Source organism: Tursiops truncatus, chromosome 6 (genome assembly GCF_011762595.2).
Source record: "Tursiops truncatus isolate mTurTru1 chromosome 6, mTurTru1.mat.Y, whole genome shotgun sequence".
NCBI lineage: Eukaryota > Metazoa > Chordata > Mammalia > Artiodactyla > Delphinidae > Tursiops > Tursiops truncatus.
The window spans coordinates 39,967,240-39,974,960 of record NC_047039.1 but is presented as its reverse complement, the minus strand read 5'-3'; the positions used below and the strand labels follow the sequence as shown (position 1 = coordinate 39,974,960).

The 7,721-nt window shown below is 40.1% G+C and overlaps 1 pseudogene; it reads left to right on the top strand.

Moving 5' to 3' along the window:
* The first annotated feature begins 1,428 nt into the window (after positions 1–1,428).
* LOC101320549 (protein disulfide-isomerase A3 pseudogene) lies at positions 1,429–6,662 on the top strand (annotated as a pseudogene).
* The last annotated feature ends 1,059 nt before the right edge of the window (positions 6,663–7,721 follow it).

Here is a 7,721-nt window from a genome sequence, read left to right as displayed (position 1 = left end):
AAGCCTCTACAATTGATTCTACTTGTTGTCATTACATTGTGTTTGTATCAGGATTCACCTAAGGTTATTACATTGCAATTGGTTGTTGATACATATTTTAGTTTTCTTTTAATCTATAAGTTTTCCCCATCTGGTTTGAAGTAGCCTTTGAATTCTAAACTCCGGGTCCTTGTACTAGGAGGTGCAAATCTGCCTTTAAAACAACCTGTATCTAATAAACGTAAGGTAGATAGCTAGTGGGAAGCAGCCGCGTGGCACAGGGATATCGGCTCGGTGCTTTGTGCGCCTGGAGGGGTGGGATAGGGAGGGTGGGAGGGAGGGAGACGTAAGAGGGAAGAGATATGGGAACATATGTATATGTATAACTGATTCACTTTGTTATAAAGCAGAAACTAACACACCATTGTAAAGCAATTATACCCAATAAAGATGTTAAAACAAACAAACAAACAAAAAAACAACCCGTGGCAACTTAAATGTCTAAATATGGAGGAATGGTTAAATAAACAGTGGTGTATGCATTTGGTTAACTATTGTGCACAATGTGGTTGAAAGAATGCCCTCTCTGTGAAACCTAGGGCAAGGTTTGTTTTTGAGCCTCAATGTATCTATTTGTAAAATGAGAATAAAGGATTAAATAAATTAAACCCAAGGATTAAATAAAGTACATACATCTCCAATCACAGTGCTCATTACATAACACCAGAGCATACAGGGGTGTTTTGATATCATTTTAATATATATAATACTTATAAATTTTTAATGGACATATTTTATTTCCCCCTAAAATCATGTTAGGCTGCAGCTGAGCAATGAGGTTGGTGCTTCAGGGAAGCAGAGAATGGGGACTGCCTCATACATCATGGCATCATGGGTCAGCCTTAAGTCTCACAACAGACTTTCCTAAGAGCAGTGACAATCTGAAAGCCAGGTTTGTGGAGCGACAGCAAGGGTTTCTAAATTTTAAAGTTCCCTTTCCTTCATATCAAGAGTTTGGCCTTACCAAAGTGTTCTCTGTTTGGTTTGGTTTCATTGTTTTAAGTGTAGAGAAAACACAAAATAGTATGGTATGGTAGTTGTAACCAGACAGGAAGAGGAAAGAACTGTTCTATCTGTGCTGACACAGGGGAGAGTCCAAACAAGAAGGGAGAAGAATTTGGGGAAGAAGGTGGGAAGCTCGTGTGTCTTGACTTCTCTGAGGCAGGTATTTTAAGGGTGGGGAGACTCTTGCATAAGTTGATAAAGAAAGTTGAAAGTATCTGTTGCCTTTTCTCCATTTGAAAGAATCTCACCTCAACTAAGGACGGCACCCCAGGTAATGCAGGAGAGATGGTGTAAAACTGACTGATGAATATGGCTAGACAGGTGACCTTAAAACAGTTCTGACTCCCTCCGAATACTGCGTGTGCATCCCTTCTGGGGGCCTCAATGTCTCAACTGGCTCAGGAGAGTGAATGTGGGGTTTCTGAGAAGGCCAGTGAACCAGCAGAAGCCAGGCACTGGAATAGATGGAAACACCTGAGACCTCTTCCCTCATCACCATGGTCTCACATAAGCCATTCACCTACCCACTCCACCCAACCCCCAAAAATCCCCCACCCAGATGCCATCTTGTAAAGAAGACGAGGGACAGAAATCTGAAACACTGAGCATTTTTCTGCAATAAACTCAATTGAACTTACTATTTCACAGATACAGACTGTTTAGCTGGAAAAGACTAAGCTATCATTAATTGCCAATTTTTCCAATTACCTACTAGGTCGATGAGAAAGATCGTTAGCTCCAGAAATTTAAAACTCTGTATTCTCTCTGCACATGTGAGTGTATCGTATAATCCGATGCCCTAATCTACAATGAAAAAGGAAAAAAGCAGAACGCCAAGTATGATTATAACCATGTAAAACGAAGCTTCAGAAAACGGGAGAAAAGATCGAGAGTCATTACAAATGTAATCTGAATAAATGTAAATTTGTCCAAATTACAAAATGTAAATAGTGGTTGTGTTTGGTTTGGGCAGCCTTGGGTTCTAGTCTTCTCTGTTTTATTTAATCACAATACTTTGATTTTGTATGAAAAACATATTTTGAAACTTGGAGAACTTATTACCTTAAATACATTATATTTAATAAGCAATGACTGAGCACTAACGTTTCACAGGCATTGCACTAATCACCATGGAAAATACAAAGATGGATGAGATATGCTCCCAATGCCAAAGGAATTCACAACACGGTGGAAGAAACAGATGGCTAAGTGGCAAAGGGAATTCAACATCTACTGTTTCCCAGCTATAAGAAATTTCGTTTTTCCCATCTACTCCAAACCACCTCCAGAGGACTTCAATTCACTTTGATGATGAAAACAAAAGCATGAAACTAGTATGATAATTTGCATTTACATATCTATCCTTGGAAAAAAAAAATACACATATAATGAGGGTATGCCATGCCTTTACTAGTGGATACAGCTTGCTGTGCACGTATTAGAGACCTCCAACCATTTACTGGGACCACTTTATAATGAGGTCCCTTTGTTATTTCAACAATGAACTTCCCTTAGGTGTAGTACACGATTAGTATCACACTGCCTGATATAAAAGTGTACTGCATGACAAACAGTAAGAAGAGTTAAACTTCAGAGTTTTAAGAAACATTAGACTTTATCTAGGTTAGTAGTTTTCAAATTTTAGCATGCATCAGGGACCACCTGGATGGCTAGTTAAAACACAGACTGCTGCCTCATCTTAGTTTCTGATTCGTTAGTCTTGGGTGGGGTCCTCTAATTTGCATTTCTAACAACTGTGGTTTCTGGCTGATTCTACAGTCGTTGGACTTGCGCTTTAAAAACCATTAATCTACATCAACTTCTTTTGCAATTTAGAAATCACTTTTCTGTAACCTTTGGTCTCTGCTCAAATAATTCAATGAATGAGGCACTCACTAAATTGCAAGGAAGCCAGTTTCCCTGTTGGACAGGCTAATTCTATAAGAATTTACTGGAGTCAAAATATGTTTCCTTGAAACCTTTGATCACCGCATGACTATTCCTTTCTGCTCTAGACAACTCTTCAGATGTCTTCTCTTAACCAAGCTGAAAGTTCCCATCCCTCAACCATTTATTCTACATAATTCCTCTTTATCTACCACATTATCATCCCTTCCTGAAACTCCCAGTTATAAAGACCACTCTCAAAACAGGGGGCTGAGAACACAGCATTCTAGATACTGATCCACTGGTACTATCCCCTTCCATAAGCTGACGTCATATATCCATTAACAAAGAACTGGGTTTTATTATTTTGTTTAGAGCAATCATGCCACTTTAGTAGTTGATACTCCACAGAAGGTCTGAACTCTTTCACATTCTGAACAGATACTGACCTTTCTCTTCTTATCCACTTGAAATAAGAATTCTGCTTTTATTCTCGCTAAATTTCATTATCTTATTAGCTCATAATTCCAGTTTACCAAGTATAGGATGGTGGTTAAGAACAATGCCTTTGAAGTCAGACAGTCCTGGGTGCAAATCATAGCTCTACCGTTTAACAGCCATGTGGCCATAGACAAATTACGTGACCAGCATAAACCTCGGCTTCCTCACAGGCATTATGATAACAGTAGCTACCTTACAGAGGTATTTCATGAGATAATATATACAAAGTGCTTAGCATAGTGTCTGGTGCATATTACATGCTTAGTAATAGTTAGCCATTACTATTTTATTAAAAGCAATCTGAAACACTAAGGTTTATGCTGTACAAAGTAAGAGCAGAAGTCTTTTACAGAAACTTACAAACCCTTATTAGAAGTTTTCAAAAAATTAAATAGACAGGTATAGTTTTTGCCTCAGTGAGACTGGAAATCATAAATCTATATGTTCACTCCAAGGATATTTACAGACTTAGCACAATTTCAATCAAAATGGCAACATGGGGCTTCCCTGGTGGCGCAGTGGTTAAGAATCCCCCTGACAATTCAGGGGACATGGGTTCGAGCCCTGGTCTGGGAAGATCCCACATGCCGCGGAGCAACAAAGCCCGTGCGGCACAACTACTGTGCCTGTGCCCTAGAGCCTGAGAGCCACAACTACTGAGCCCACGTGCCACAACTACTGAAGCCCGTGCACCTAGAGCCTGTGCTCCGCAACAAGAGAAGCCACCGCAATGAGAAGCTCATGCACCACAACGAAGAGTAGCCCTCGCTCGCTGCAACGAAGACCCAATGCAGCCAAAAATAAATAAAATAAATTTTAAAAATGGCAATATGATTTTTTAAATTGCAACAAAATTTGTATGAAAAAATATGAGAAAAGGCAAAACTCTGATAGACAATCCAAGCATGAGAAAAGAGAAAGAAATCTAGCCATATCAGACATTAAACTTATACAAAAGTATTAGAACTTAAAACTGTGGTATTGACATAAACACAGAAAGGCACACCAACAGGAAAAGGTGGAAACATTAGAAATAAACCCAAAACACATGTGGAAAGCTAAGTCAGTTTTCCCAAACAGAGGGACAAAGGAGGCTTATTTAATAAGTTGCATTAAGATAAAATAGGACAATTTAGAAAACCAAAGTGTTAGAGCTACACCTTACACAATACAAGAATCCGCTGGGGAAACGCAGAGGGATGGATGTGTTGCCACTACTGAATATACGGAAACTGAAAGCCTCTGTAAGTGAAAATGTTGTAAATTAAATTTTGTCCTATAAAAACAACTGATTCAGAAAAATATTGTACTGAAAATGTCAGGTAAATTAACATTTGTAATATACGAAGAGTTCATTCAAGTTCAGAAGGAAAACCTCAAAACCTAAAAATCGAATAAGCCATGACATTAACACAAACATTACATAGAGAAATATCAGTAATAAAGAAAAACAGGGGAAAAGACCATCCTTGATGGAGCCTGGAGATACCTTTAATCACCTGTTTAAGTAGCTAAGAAATTTTAAAAATGGTAGCCATTGCTGGTTAAAGTTTAAGGAAGCTGTTGTTTTCACTTATTTATAATGATCATTTCAATGGATACATTCTTTCTGGAAGGCAATATGTTAAGAATAATAAAGATGGATACACTCTGATCCAAATTTAGACTCCAGAATTTCTCCTCATGGCATAATTCAACAGAAACAAAAACCTATGCACAGAATAGCTATGATTCCAAAAGACTGAAAACAAAGCATAAATGTCCAAGATTACAGGAATAGATAATAAAATCAATTCAGCAAAATATATGGTAATTAAAATATTACGAAGACTATATAGACACGTCTAAAACACCATCATTAATGAAAATAGCTCATGCATGCATTTTTCTTTTTGCCTTTTACATGCCCACAGGATGTATTTTATCCTGAGCGTAACAAAGTAAATGCGGCGGTCTGTAAAATGAAAAAAGGACTCACAGTAGAGGAGAATTATTTTAATTTTAAGTCATTATTTACTTAAGCACTATTCTTGAAAAGTTTTACATTCTGTTTTAGGTGCTATGATGGGCCTAGGACTGCTGACAGAACTGTCAGCCACCTGAAGAAGCAGGCTACACCAGCTTCAGTTCCTCTCAGGACTGAGGAAGAATCTGAAAATTCCTTACTGATAAAGATGCTTCTGTAGTGGGTTCTTTCAAAGATTTATTCAGTGAAGCTCACTCTGAGTTTCAAAAAGCAGCCAGCAACTTGAGAGATAACTACCAACTTGCACACACCAATGTTGAGTCTCTGGTGAACAAGTATGATGATGATGGAGAGGGTATCACCTTGTTTTGTCCTTCACATCTGATGAGCAAGTTTGAGGACAAGACTGTGGCATATACAGAACAGAAAATGACCAGTGGAAAGATTAAAAAAGTTTATTCAGGAAAACATTTTTGGTATCTGCCCTCACATGACAGAAGACAATAAACATTTGATACAGGGTAAGGACTGCTACAGGGTAAGGACATGCTAAACGTTCCAACTCCTGGAGAAACAGAGTGATGATGGTGGCAAAGAAATTCCTGGATGCTGGGAAGAAACTCAACTTTGCTGTAGCTAGCTGCAAAGCCTTTAGCCATGAACTTTCTGATTTGGGCTTGGAAAGTGCCACTGGAGAGCCTGCTGTTGTTGCTATCAGAACCGCAAAAGCAGAGAAGCTTGTCATGCAGGAGGAATTGTCGCGTGATGGCAAGGCTCTTGAGATATTCCTGCAGGATTACTTTGATGGTAACCTGAAGAGATACCTGAAGTCTGAGCCTATCCCAGAGAGCACTGATAGGCCCGTAAAGGTAGTGGTAGCAAAGAATTTTGATGAACTAGTGAATGATGAAAATAAAGACGTGCTGATTGAACTTTATGCTCCTTGGTGAGGTCACTGTAAGAATCTGGAGCCTAAGTATAAAGAACTGGGAGAGAAGCTCAGAAAAGACCCAGATATTATCACAGCCAAGATGGATGCCACAGCCAATGATGTGCCTTCTCCATATGAAGTTAGAGGTTTTCCTACCATCTGCTTCTCTCCAGCCAGCGAGAAGCTAAATCCAAAGAAATACGAAGGTGGCCGTGAATTAAATGATTTTATTAGCTATCTAAAGTGACAGGCCACAACACCTCCCCACCCCCGGCCCCCATAATTCAAGAAGAAAAACCCAAGAAGAAGAAGGCAGCACTGGAGGATCCCTAAAGCAGCAGCCAAATATACCACTTGCTAAAAGGACTCTTCCAGGGACTTCCCTGGTGGTCCAGTGGTAAAGAATCTGCCTTCCAATGCAGGGGATGTGGGTTCGATCCCTGGTCAGGGAACTAAGGTCCCACACGCTGCAGAGCAACCAAGTCCACGCGCCACAACTACTGAGCTCGCGTGCCTCAACTAGAGCCCACGTGCGGCAAACGGAAAGAGGCCACGCAGTCTGGAACCCACAGGCCCCAACTACAGAGCCCACGTGCCCTGGAGCCCACACACCACAACTAGAGAAGTGAAAACCCGTGTAGCCACAACTAGAGAGAAGCCCTCACACTACAATGAAGGGCCCACGCGCCACAACAGAAGATACCGCGTGCCGCCACTAAGACCCGATGCAGCCGAAACTAACTAACTAAATAAATTAAAAAAAAAAAAAAAGGACTCTTCCACCAGAGATGGGAAAACCATTGGGGAGGACTGGGACCCATATGGGATTATTACCTCTCAGGGCTGAGAGGACAGAATGGATAGAATCTGAATCCTGTTAAACTTTCTCTAAACTGTTTCTTAGCTGCACTGTTTATAAGAATACCAGAACCAGTTTATGTTTGTGGTTTTGGGCAAAATTGTTTGTGTTGGGGGCAACGTTGCGGGGGTGTGGGGGAACTGCACTGGGAACTTATCTGTCTTTTCTTTTTGTACATTTGGGAACAATGACAATACATGCACCCCCTCTAAAGAAAAGACAATACTGAATTCGAGCTCTGTCACACAACTCAGTTACCTCTTTCGACTGCAAATCTGTGTCTGAAAATTTGCTAAGTGTATACAAAGTCTTTATACAAGCCAGCCATGTGTAACACGGCAGCATCAGGAGCTCTGCGGTCTGTCCACCGCACTGACCCGGCAAATATTTACTGAGTTGTTACTTTGACTCTACTCTGGATATCTAACAAGGACACGATATGGTCTCAGCTCTGGTGGTCGAGTGGGAAAGACAGACGTACAGATATATAGAGTGATCATTAAATTATAATGCAGGTACAGCACTAGAGTTAT